Here is a 13,174-nt window from a genome sequence, read left to right as displayed (position 1 = left end):
TGGTAACTATAAAGTATTTACATTGTCCAATTGAACAGTTGAGAATTTTACAATTTATATACATATTTACACAAGAGCAGCTTGGTGAGCAAGGATATAAAAAAATCTAGTACCAAGTGCATCCTGTTGTTTTAAAGGTTGGAAGAAGAATGTAGCATTGACATTTCAGAAATATGCAGAGTGGTTTATCTAAGTTAAAATCACCGGGGGTAGGGAAATATTCCATAGCCAAATGAGGTTTTATAACATCAAGCTGAAAGTTGTCTGGTTGCAGCATCGAGATCGGTACGGAGACTGGTCAGTGTGGATGGAGACTCATGGGTATTCAGTGCGTTTAAATGGCAACAATGATGACAGTTATTTGTAGGTAATTGCTTATTAGGAATATGTTGCGGGTTGAAACTTTCGCTTATTCTTTTAGTTGACTTCTGTAGCTTCGAATGTTATGTGAAGACATCGGTGTGAGATGCCGGTGAGACTAAATTGATATTATTCCATGGAAAAAAGTATGACGGACCTCGGGATGAAGTTATTGTTTTTTGTTGCTGGTCTGGTGAAATAGAATAGATTTGCTTGTGTTGTGAACTGCAGTGGAGAGATTAGAATGTATACGGTAACTGCGGAGTCAGAGCGTTGTAGCTGGGATGAGGCATCTTCTCATTCTGACTGCGAAGAGGAGCCGTAGTGGCACGCCATATTCGTGCCGATGTGCGCTGGGTTCTGGCGTGTTGTTGAAAGTTTTATTGTATGAAGTGGAAGTTATCTGTAATTGAGATGTTAATAGTATTAGTTGGTGTGTAAGAAAGGTTTATGGTAAGTAATGAAGAGTAAATGTTATGTTACATACCTGATGTGTCACTGAGAGGTAATTGTTGATGAGTATTGGTGCACTATGAAGGAGGCTCAGTTGGTAATACGCACATGCGGTTGGCAATGGCGGCGGGAGGGGTGGAGAGCTTTGGGGGGAGGGGCATGGGCGGAGTCATGCGCAGAGGTGAGATGTCAGAATGGAGGAAGGTAGAGTGGAGGGGTGAGCTTGTTGTGTATTGGGAGTGCTGGTTGATGTAGTGTTGGTTTATAAAAAGAGGGAGGGGGGGATATATGGACTCGAAAGTTACGCGGATAGTATTGATATCTTTTTGTTAATGCGATGAATGTTATTTGCTTGTGTTGGGTGTTGTTGTGTTTTTGAAGGTCGAGTGGTTTTTATTTCTCGTGTTGTATCGGTGGGGTCGTGGTGGAGGGGGAGGTGCTTGGGTGGGAGGATGTATGGGCTTGCTGTCGTGTGTGGGGGAATTGGTCGGGAAAGGGGGAGGTGGGGGGTAGGGGGGTAATTGTCGACGTGCTGGGTGAGTTAGTTAATGTGGGATTGAAGATTTTAGCCCCTTCAGACCCAGTGTCCATTACAGTGGACATAACATATTCCCCCTTATAATTGAAATGAAATGGCTTCTGCAGTGTTTTTTAACAATTTTTCCATCTCACTTCACATGTATACTCAACATATATATAGTGCTGCAGCCAGTGATGGCAGCTGGAACTGCAGGAATAAACATTCTGTACAAGATGGCTGCCCCTTCCAGAGGCAATGAAGGTATGCTACGTTTATCTTTCTATTCTGAGTACTTAAATGATCTAGATCTTCTTTTGTTTCATCAGTATTTAAGTTAGGAATATATAAGAAGACATTTGGTTATAATTCCTCTTTTGCTTCACCACTTGAGAATATATGGTGAGTTGTCAAAATATGATGTCCTCTATAATGGACATTACGTCTCGATTGTTGCTGTCACTGTGGCAGGCACATAAACTTACAGTGACTGTTCAGGTGTTATTTTGTGTAACTTACTATCGTCAGAGTATCATTGTGTTGTGTTAGGCAGGCCGCACACCGGACGCGTCAAGTCACGTCAGCGACACAGAGACATGACGCATCAGAAAGGAGCACAGTGATAAGCAATGGAAAAACAAAAATCGCCGCACACCGGTCTGCGTCTTGATGATATCATCAGCGTCCTGCTGCAGACACGAGCGATAAGACACTGCATGTTCCATTTCTATGCGTCATGTCTTAAGCAAACACCTTCTCGTATAGTTCTGTTCCTGCTTTTTCTGAGCAGTGCCAGTGAACGCAAGTGCCAGCATGAATGAAGAACAAATCAACATTAAATTAGTGCAATCCGTGGAGAAATATCGAATAATATATGATTATTCGCTACCAGGGCATTCGAATAAGAACGAGGTGGATAAAGCGTGGCATGGAGTGTCCTAAGAATTAAATTCAAATGGTAAGTAACTTACATTCAGTAACATATTTATTAATTAGGTCCATGTACAGTAATTACATGTTTAATTATGTAAGAATAAACATTTCTAGCGGAACCAGAATTACTGATAATGTATAGTGCAGCTATATTTATATTTATTCTATAGCGTACTTATTCTGCCAAGAAAGGGCTACGTTTGGTTTCATAAAGTAAGAACACAAGTGATTTCTTAATTCAACAGCCTCAACTGTTGCTCTTCTGTTGCAGGGTTGCAATCTCTGCAACACACGCATCGTATTGTCAGTATTTTCATCCTTATCTGTTACACTCGGTTCACTAAAAACGCCGTCTTTTAGTCTAATGAAGTTATGCAGAACACAAATTGCTCGTATTATGTTGTCTATTTTATCAGGTTTGCAGGCTATAGCTGTACCGAGAACTCTAAATTTAGAAGCAAGCATTCCAAAACCACATTCTACACTCTTTCTAGCTCTGCTAAGCCTATAATTAAAAATCCGCCTTTCTTTTGTAAGTTCTCTTCGCGGATAGGGTCTCATGATGTGCTTCTGTAATGGGAAAGCTTCATCACCAACGAAAAAATAAGGAAATGGTGAACAGTGATCATCACCTTTCGGTAGCCTCTTGGGATCAGGTATATTCAGTGTGCCCTGCTGAAGGTTTCTTCCTAAAGCTGAGTTTCGCAACATGCCACCATCACTGTTTCTGCCATAGTCACCAGCTTCTATAACAATGAAAAGTCCATCTGCATCAACCAAAGCTAATAGAACAATAGAAAAATAGCCCTTGTAGTTATAGAAGGATGAGCCACTGTTTCTCGGACACTGGATACGAACGTGTTTCCCGTCTATGGCACCAATGCAGTTAGGCATATTCCAGAGTTCCAAATATCTGTCGGAAATATTCTCCCATAACTCCTTTGAGGGTGCAGGCATAAACTCAGGTTGAAGTGTTGTCCATACTGCCGAACACACTTCATCCGATTGTTGTTTCTCCTCTTTTAAACTGAAAGCTCAAGCATCTGAAGCTGTTGCCAGTAGCTAAGTACCTGGAAATAAAGGACCACGAATACTATTACTGCTAAATTAAATTTTAAAAAGCTTGTAAAAAATTATTTTAGCCAAATTAAACTATTGACAATTGCACTCATATACACACATTCTATAAATTTAATATCATTGAACTGCACTGTTTTTGTTATAAAATGTTTGTTGTGAATTTATTTTTTATGTGTTAATAAGCATTCATTGGTATAGCTATTGTATGTATAGTCCTACTATAGGGCTCTGGCCTCAAGGACATCCTTTATATGAAATAAAATAAATAATAATAATAATAATAATAATAATAATAATAATAATAATAATAATAATAATAATAATAATAATAATAATAATAAGTGTATTTTCTCATTCCAGTGGCCACCTGTAAAGACAAATGGAGAAACTGTAGGAACTGTTGGTCCAGATACTTAAGGCAAGCTCCTACCAGTGGTTCAGCAGCAGTAACCGAAAAGCCCTACTATCTTGCAGACTACTTGGCGTTTTTGACACCATTTACGAAATCAAGAAGACAAGTGGGAAACGTAGAAAATCCGTATGAAGAGGAGCAATCTGCTACAGGGGAACAACCATCATCAGTGGCCATGACAGAAGAAAACGACGAGGAGAATAGTGCTCAAGAAATTATGCAGCCGCTACCTCGAACACGTAGAAGAGATACAAAAAGAAGCGCCATTAAAATGGATATTGACGAAGTTTTCTCTTCATATATTCAGATGAAAACAAAGCGTACGGCTGAAGCGGAGTGTAATAACCCTGATGAGTTGTTTTTCAAAAGCCTGCTACCAGATGTGGCTAAATTATCACCTGCAGCTAAAAGCTCATTTAAGTTGTTTGTGCAGCAAAAATTAAATGACATGCTCTACGGATCAGCCAGGAATGTTCAGTGTAGGGATACTCATTCCCATCCATCAACTTCCGTATTGCATTACGGTGGTCAGACGGGCTCCTCATATACTATCTCACCATTCTCGTATGCAGAGAATTTACCAGAAGAAAACGAGGAAGAACGTGATCACTCATACTGATAAGACGTAGTTACAAAGACAGCACTGTATGGTATAAAGTTATAAGTGAAAAAACCAAAACATTGCACACATATTATTTATATACTTTGTCAATATGAACAATTTCGCAGCTGTGTTCATCATCTAATAAATAATTTAATTATTTTAACAACAAATTATTATTCTAAGCTTTGAACTTACCTTAGTGTTCTAAATAGCTTTTCATCAGGACTTATAGCCTTCCTGTAGTTTGTGTCTTGTTTTCTTAATAATGAAGAAATTTTCTGATGTGTAGCTTTCGGGGTACATTCGGTAGTATGACTGGAATTTTACCGGATCTTTTAGTAAATCATGCGCTAAGGTATAAGCACCATGTTGAGCACACGACATATTAAAATCATGAATCCATTTTCTTTTCCTCTTGTTACGCAATTTCAACCACATGTACAGCAAAACATCATCTGCACTCGAGGAGGCCATGTTAACAGCTGATAATGCGTAGCGTATTGATGCAGACACGTGCTTCTCCGGTATGCGGGTACAAGTCTGCATCACAAGTGCGACAATCAAGCGAGTCGTTTTTCATGTTGCGTTGCAGATGTTGACGCGTCCGGTGTGCGACCTCACTTATACTTTACGCTCAATCAGCTAATGATACATTCTTGTTTGAACAATGCATAATCAGATGTTTTGTTAACTTTTTTGTGACTAGCATGAGTTATGATAAGTTTGTTGTGCATATAACTTTTCACTAAATTTTTATGTTGTTCTACTTCAAAAGACGACTTTCCTGCCTTTAATAATAAAAATAACAATGTGGTTGCATTGTTTTAGAATATTACAATCCTTCACCTCCATCAGGAGCAGAAAAAATTCTTGACCTGTTGGAAAATGGTATCCTGTCAGATTTGTATGTACCGGTATTAGAAAGTGTTCAGATAAGCAAGCAAGAGAGAGAGGCTATAATGACTAGGTGACAAGCCGGGATGGAAACACTGTGCTGTGCAAATGGGTTGATAACAGATTTGTAGTACTGGCTTCAAACTTTGTTGGAGTTGGTGAAGAAGATGAGGTAGAGAGATGGGACAAGAAAACTAGGAAATACATTATGGTGAGGAGACAAGAAATTATAAAGTTGTATAACCACAGCATGGGTGGAGTCGACAAGATGGATCTTCTTGAAGTTAACAGAATTTTTATAAAATCAAGGAAATGGACATTGCGCATGTTCTTTTATGCAATTGATATGGCTTGTGTCAGTAGCTGGCTTGAATACAAACGTGATTGTGAAATGAATGGGATCCTATCCAAGAAGATCCTGCACTTGCTAAATTTTAGAATGAGGATTGGAGAAGCCCTAGTCAAAATGAATAAACGAGCAAATCTCCAAAGACGAGGTCGACCCAGCCCCAGTGACATCAAAACTCCACCATCTGGGAAAAACCAGAAGGTTGAAGTTCGACCAACTGTTGAGATTCAGAGAGATTTTACAGATCATATGCCTAATTATGATGAGAAAGATGAAGCAGTGCGATGTACGAACACCGGATGCAAAGGGAAAACCCATGTGTATTGTGACAAATGTAATTTCCATCTTTGCTTTGTGAAGAAGCGCAACTGCTTCGTGTCTTTCCACAGGAAAAGTCTTTAGATTGATGAATCATGAGGAAAAAAGACGTTTAACACATAATAAATCTATGTTATATATTAAATAATGTCATATTGTGAACTTTGGTCAGATAATTTGTGTTAAAATAACTTATAATGCAAATCTACTTGTATAGTTATAATCAGTTCAACTGTTACTATTGAGACCATATGTCCACTACAATGGACATGCCATATTTCCGAATAAATTTTTAAAATATTCAAAGAAACATAATTTTTCATTTGTTTGGACTATTTTAAGGTGGAAATTACAACCAAATGATTTTTAGTGCCTGTAAAAGTAATTCAGGTCTGAAGGGGTTAGACAAGTTGTTGCTTTGAAAATTCATTCTTTGTAGTAAGGTGGGAATTTGTTCATAAAGGGGTTTTTTTTATATCTATTATCTCGTTGAGGTTTTTGTCTGTATTGAAGTGTTGGTCTAGAAAGATGTATAGGTTCTCAAACTCAGTCATTAGTTTGCCTTTCTCAACTTTTTTTAGGATTTTTAAGTCTTGTTCTATTGTGGTGAAGTGGTGGCCAGTGTCCGTCATGTGGATGCTCATTGCGGAAAATTTATTATGTTTTTGGGCAGTGTAGTGTTCTAAATAATGGGTTTGGAAGCTTCGGCCAGTTTGTCCGATGTACGAGGAGTTGCATTGTGAACAGGTGAGTCTGTAAATACCTGAGCCCGCGTAGTGATTTCTTCTTGGGTTGACAGAGTTCTGGTTGAAAAATATGTTCTGGTTCGTGTTCTGCGTTTTGAAAGTAGTGTTGACTTAGTGCTTTTTTTGGGGTTTGGCTATCTGGTGGATGACTGGATTAGTGTATGTGAAAGTTGCGTATTTGTGTTTATTGGGTTTTATTGGGGAAAGTTTTGTTGTTTATTTTAGTTTTACTTTGTTGATGATCTTGTTGATCATGTTGGTGTTGAAGCCGTTGAACTTGGCAATATCTTTTATGTAATCAACTTCATTCCGAGGTCCGTCATACTTTTTTCCACGGAATAATATCAATTTAGTCTCACCGGCATCTCACACCGATGTCTTCACATAACATTCGAAGCTACAGAAGTCAACTAAAAGAATAAGCGAAAGTTTCAACCCGCAACATATTCCTAATAAGCAATTACCTACAAATAACTGTCATCATTGTTGCCATTCAAACGCACTGAATACCCATGAGTCTCCATCCACACTGACCAGTCTCCGTACCGATCTCGATGCTGCAACCAGAAAACTTTCAGCTTGATGTTATAAAACCTCATTTGGCTATGGAATATTTCCCTACCCCCGGTGATTTTAACTTAGATAAACCACTCTGCATATTTCTGAAATGTCAATGCTACATTCTTCTTCCAACCTTTAAAACAACAGGATGCACTTGGTACTAGATTTTTTTTATATCCTTGCTCACCAAGCTGCTCTTGTGTAAATATGTATATAAATTGTAAAATTCTCAACTGTTCAATTGGACAATGTAAATACTTTATAGTTACCAACCATTGACATTAATTTTTGGTTACAAACATTGACGCCGAACACTACACCCTTTCTCCCCTGATTGTTATAATGTAAATATTTTTAAAACCTTATTCCCAACTGTTCAATTGGACAATGTAAATACTATATAGTTACCAACCATTGACATTAATTTTTGGTTACAAACATTGACGCCGAGCACTACACCCTTTCTCCCTTGATTGTTATAATGTAAATATTTTTAAAACTTTATATTTTCCTATGATTGTGTCAACTGTTCTCCAGAGCACCACTGCCGAACTCTACTATTTTAATTTCACGCATTGGTGCTGACTTCTTATTCTATAAACCTATATGTTCAACCATCACTAATGTACAACTGTTTCTCATACTTAATTTTGTAATGTGTATTAATAATAGGTATTAATTTGTGCATGTCAACTACTAAGCAGGTACCTGATTTTTACCTTGAGGAGATAATTTGACTGATGATGCCCTCAATGAAGGGCGAAACATGTCTCAAGTGGAATCAATAATAAATTCCTAAATTGCAAAATTTATATGTATTGAATAGGTGACAAAACAAACCTTTTAGCATCCTACATTCAGTATCTTCAATACGGATAACAATGATTTTTATCACTTGCAGAATGGCCATACCATAACACACAAAATTTTTCTATGTTTTTATTATACTGTACATCACTAGCCACTGAAGCTGGCTATCGGCACCCAATTGTACCTAACGCTTAGTAAATGTAACAGTTTTATAGACAACAGGAATATTTTTGTGATGGAGCATTGTATTGTGGAGACACGTGGAACAAGTATTGCCGGCAAACTTTAAATGGGTTCTCTTTGATATTATGATGCCAATTTTAAATTAATGATTATTAAACACTTAGATTTAAAGAATAATTGTGCAGCTGCAGGAAAATGCAGCATAGCTAAAGCAGTTGTTCGGCGTTGGTGTTAAAAGAAAATTAGTCTAAAAATGTGTAGTGTACAAGAAAGACATTCAGTGGCCTGCAACAAGCCTGCTTTAAAAAGAAGTCGAACATGAAATTGTGAGGTACATATGTGAAAAACTCAAGGTCAGGATGGCCATGATATGAGATGTGATAAGAATACGGACTCGTAAAGAGGAATTCCCTGAACTGCAAATGCAGTATCAGATATCTGTAATGAAAATGATTAGGGAAGTAGGTAGGATTTACGTGATACTTGTGTATGTCGATGTCGTCGGCGCCTGTAACTCGATCAGAGTATATAACTTCTTCCTGCATACATTGACCAGTTCAACTCAGTTTATGGATGTGCTTACGATGACTAAACAGACCAATACTGGCATAAAACATACACCCACACAAATCACACTGAGTAGATGGAGGAGGATAGGGTTGTAATTGACGGAGTTTTCTTGCTTTAAATGCTTACAATATAGTGATATGAGATTAGTTACATGTATTAAGTTTTCTTGCTTGTCGCTTGGCCTCTTGATGTCTGCGGCGTTCTCTTTCAAACAAGCTGACAGCGGTGGATGTAGTGTTCCGCCACAGTTAGCGGTCCACGGCATATTCTTGTGTATGTACTGTTAATTTTTTTTAATTTTTATTATTATTGAAAAATGCGCACATGCCATGCAGAATACCATTACATTACATTTACATTACATACACATTACTTTTCTTTGCTATAAGCTACGATGGATTTCTGTCTATTCCTGCATTTTACAATATGGTATCGATCACAGAATTTCAAGCACAACTCACACACACATTCGTCACTTGGTTCGTGAAATAATTTGTTGCAGCACACCTTGTGGTGGAAACCATGGATCGCCAATCTCGTCGTCACGTGTCTCATATCATGATTAGCTTCCATCCAGGTCCTGTCTTGCATAGCAGATGTTGCATAGAAGTCCTCTGGTATGTTTGTTTTCTTCTCATGCAGATCTTGTATAAGCTGTTTGAAGCTGGTACTAGCTTGAAGTATGAGCTCGCATCTCAGATCCTCTATTAAGAAGGTCTCCCTGGTAAGCTCATACACTAGCCTCGATCTGGCATTCTGCGGGACTCCTAAAATTCTCTTCAGGTATCTAGCCTTTACTCGCTCCAATTCTTCCAGCTGTTTGTACGTGAGGTATTCTGCCACTAATTCTAGGCCATACGTCAGAACAGGTAGTATCTTTAACCTAAACAAGTCCATAGCTGTGCTGATCGATAGTTGTGTGATGTTCCTGATTTCATTCATAGCCCTAGTGGCCGCCACTGCTCTAGATCTTATATGTAAACTGAAACTCTTTCCCGTTGTTTGAATTGTGATACCTAGATATTTAAAATTGTTAGCCCTCTTTAGTAGTTTGCCATTGCATTTGATGTTCTCTGCTTCAGCGAGTCTTCCACCTTTCCTAAATACTACCAATTCCGTCTTCTCTTCGTTTATCTGGATGTCGTTTCTCTCTGCCCATTCACATAGTGTGTTTAGCGATACTTGCAGTTTATCTGTCGCTGCGATGGCCATGTCATCAGCGTATACGTATGTGCTTGTTCCTGTCATTCCTTTGGTGACATCGTTCGTGAGAACATTAAACAGGATAGGGCTGAGTGGATCGCCTTGGAGGACACCGTCTGCGACAGCCAGTCAGATATGCCTATTCCATCATCTATCTGTATGTAGTTTTCTGCCAGTATATTCGATATCAGAGTCGTTGTGCTCGTTCTTCCAATTAGTTCCTCCAGTTTATCTATTAATAACTTTCTGTTGACCGTATCGAAGGCTTTTGAGTAATCAACAAAAACCACATATAGTTTTCCTTTTGGTCTTTCTATCGTCTGTTTTATTTGTTCCAACAGGTTTTCTACTGCCAGAGTCGTGGACCTTCCCTTTCTAAAACCGAACTGTTCCTCTGGTAGAAGGGGTTCTAGCTTCTCTGCCAGCCTTTTGGCGAGGATTCCTGTTAGGAGTTTCAGTAATGTAGATTCCAACGCTATTCCTCTATACGTGTTTGGGTTCTCTGTGTCTCCTTTTCCCTTGTATAATAGCTTGATTGTTGACTTTCTCCATTCGTCTGGTATACTTCCTAATTCTAAACATTTATTTAGAAGGGAGGTCCATATCGGTAAGTATTCTTGTGCTGTCTGCTTTAAGTGTTCACTTCTTATTCCATCGCCGGGCTGAGTGGCTCAGACGGTTAAGGCGCTGGCCTTCTAACCCCAACTTGGCAGGTTCGATCCTGGCTCAGTCCGGTGGTATTTGAAGGTGCTCAAATATGACAGCCCCGTGTCGGTAGATTTACTGGCACGTAAAAGAACTCCTGCGGGACTAAATTCCGGCACCTCGGCGTCTCCGAAGACCTTAAAAAGTAGTTAGTGGGACGTAAAGCAAATAACATTATTATTATTATTCTTATTCCATCTACTCCTGGTACTCTGTTATTCCTCATTTTCTGTATCGCTTTCGCAATTTCATCCGTGGTGAAGATCTCATCAGCTTGTGGAGTCATATGTGTCTTAATCATGGGTCTTGTTTCTTTTGAGCAAATTACTATTCTTATATGATCTATCCATGTTTCCATCGGTATGTTGGGCTGTATTTTCTGCCCTTTTGGCCTCAGAGCTCGGTAGGGGTCTTCTTCTGCCTCCTCTACCATTTTTTTATGTTCTTTTTCCAGGTGTTGCTTTTTCTTCTTTTTTATTAGGTCCTTGTATTTCTTTCGTTCTCGTTGGTATTCTTCGGTGGTTGCGCTTGCCATTTGTCCTCTAGTTTTATGTAGTGTTTTCAGTGTCAATTTTCTTTGTTCATAACATTCTCTGTCGAACCATGGCCTCGCCTTCCTATTTGAATCTTGTGTGGTGGCCCCACTTATTATAGTTGATTTCAGCCATGTAGCGGCCTCATCAATATTTCCTGCTCTTATTGCTCTTTCAACCTTATCTTTTTCTTTCATTTTCCCTTTAATTTTTTCCATGTCCAGGGTCTTGCTAAATGTTATATTTCGTCTTTCTTCTAATTTGCTACTTCCACCGTTTTCTATATTTAATTGTACTGGAATGTGTTTACGGATGACTGCTGCTTCTTTTTTCACTGTGGTGGCAAGGTGTTTTGATCTAAAGCCCTTTGTGATTATTAGGTCTATTGTGCTAGCTCCGTTATGCCCTATGTATGTCCAGTCCTCCTGTCTGTTGTGTATTGTAAAGCCTTCATTTGTTAGATATTCCATTACTTCTTTGCATTTTCTATCTTGCCTATTTATTGCGCAATTCAGATCTCCCGCAATGATTATCTTATCCATACTTCTACTGTGATCCAAGGCCATCCCTAGTTTATCTATTGTGTCTGTCGCGGTGTGATCTGGATTAAAGTAGACTGCTACTATAACTCCAATTCTTGTCCTGACAACCAGCATGTTTTCTTCTCTTAATAGTAGTTTGAAGGGGGCCAGTTGTGGTTTGATGATGCATAGCACACCGCCCGCTGGTCTTCCTCTTCTCACACACTGTATCGCATAGGCATGAAAATTGTAGAATTCTGGGATGTTCAGTTCTGTGTCCTCTTTTCCCATTGTCTCTGTGAGTACTCCAATGTCATAATCAGCCATGATATTTCTCGGAAGCAGGCTCAAGACTCCCCTCAGGCCTTCTACGTTCCATGTTATTATATTAGTCCCTGGTTGCCGGGCCTCTGAACTTCCAGGGTTGCCGAAATGGCCGACATATTACATCTTCTGGCCAGAAGTTTCCATCATAGACTGTTTCTAGGTCTTGCATTGGAATGCCTATTTTGAAGGCTCTGCTTCCTATTTTGTCATTCACCAGGTTGCAGTATATTTTCCCTTTTACTCCGTTTTCCTTCAAGTATTCTACGATAGCTTCCTCCGTCGTATCTTTGTCCAGTTTTCCCACGTATAACCAGGCGTATCGTTCTGCTGCCTTTATTTTACTTTCCCCTTGTCTCATTCCCATTTTCCTGTACTGTTAATGCAACATAGATGCTCTTCAGCCTGTCGAACACACAGGTTAAATGTGCATATTATACAACATACCTGTATAAATCCCATTATTAAGCATGGGATAAAAATACGTGCTATTAAATAAAGAATGGACATGTTTTGTTCTTAAAAGAACATCATAAGATTCTATCTATTCAGTTACAGTCAAATATTTAGATATTATATTTATGTTTACATCTGTCTTAATATTTAATTACTTAAAATTTTAAATTTATCGTAATAATGTCCTGCTTTGTTTTCACTCCAGCATTAAATGCGAGGTGTTTTGATAACCGTTGCTCTATCATTTGCGTGGGTCCAATATCTGTAGTTGACCTACTTTCACCACGTCACTTCCTCTCCCCTACCACATCATGCCCCTCTCCTTGTCACGTCGTTGATACATTGTTTATAGTTTTTATTCCTGTTGTCACTCTTATTACCATTACTTCTACCATTATTATTATTATTATTATTATTATTATTATTATTATTATTATTATTATTATTATTATTATTGTTATTATTACTCCTATTTAATTTCTTTATGTAAACTGTGCAAGGGTTCTTAACCCTTCAAGCCAAGGGCAAGTTTTACCCTACAGGGATAATAAATTTGAGAAAAATGTCACAGTTTTACATGGTGTCACAAACATTTCTAAAACTTCTAAATGGCTTGTCTGATTTTGTTCTAATTGAGTGGAT

The 13,174-nt window shown here is 38.5% G+C and overlaps 1 protein-coding gene and 1 pseudogene across 2 annotated transcripts in view; one reads left to right on the top strand and one right to left on the bottom strand.

Annotated features, from left to right (window-relative positions):
- The window catches only part of Acf (ATP-dependent chromatin assembly factor large subunit), a 711,969-nt gene that overhangs the window by 384,476 nt on the left and 314,319 nt on the right, over positions 1-13,174 (top strand). The gene's annotated exons all lie outside the window — the stretch shown is intronic.
- LOC137498580 (putative nuclease HARBI1) lies at positions 2,423-4,833 on the bottom strand (annotated as a pseudogene).

Source organism: Anabrus simplex, chromosome 2, assembly GCF_040414725.1.
Source record: "Anabrus simplex isolate iqAnaSimp1 chromosome 2, ASM4041472v1, whole genome shotgun sequence".
Lineage (NCBI taxonomy): Eukaryota > Metazoa > Arthropoda > Insecta > Orthoptera > Tettigoniidae > Anabrus > Anabrus simplex.
The sequence above is the reverse complement of the archived record's forward strand: the minus strand, read 5'-3'. Positions and strand labels throughout refer to the sequence as shown.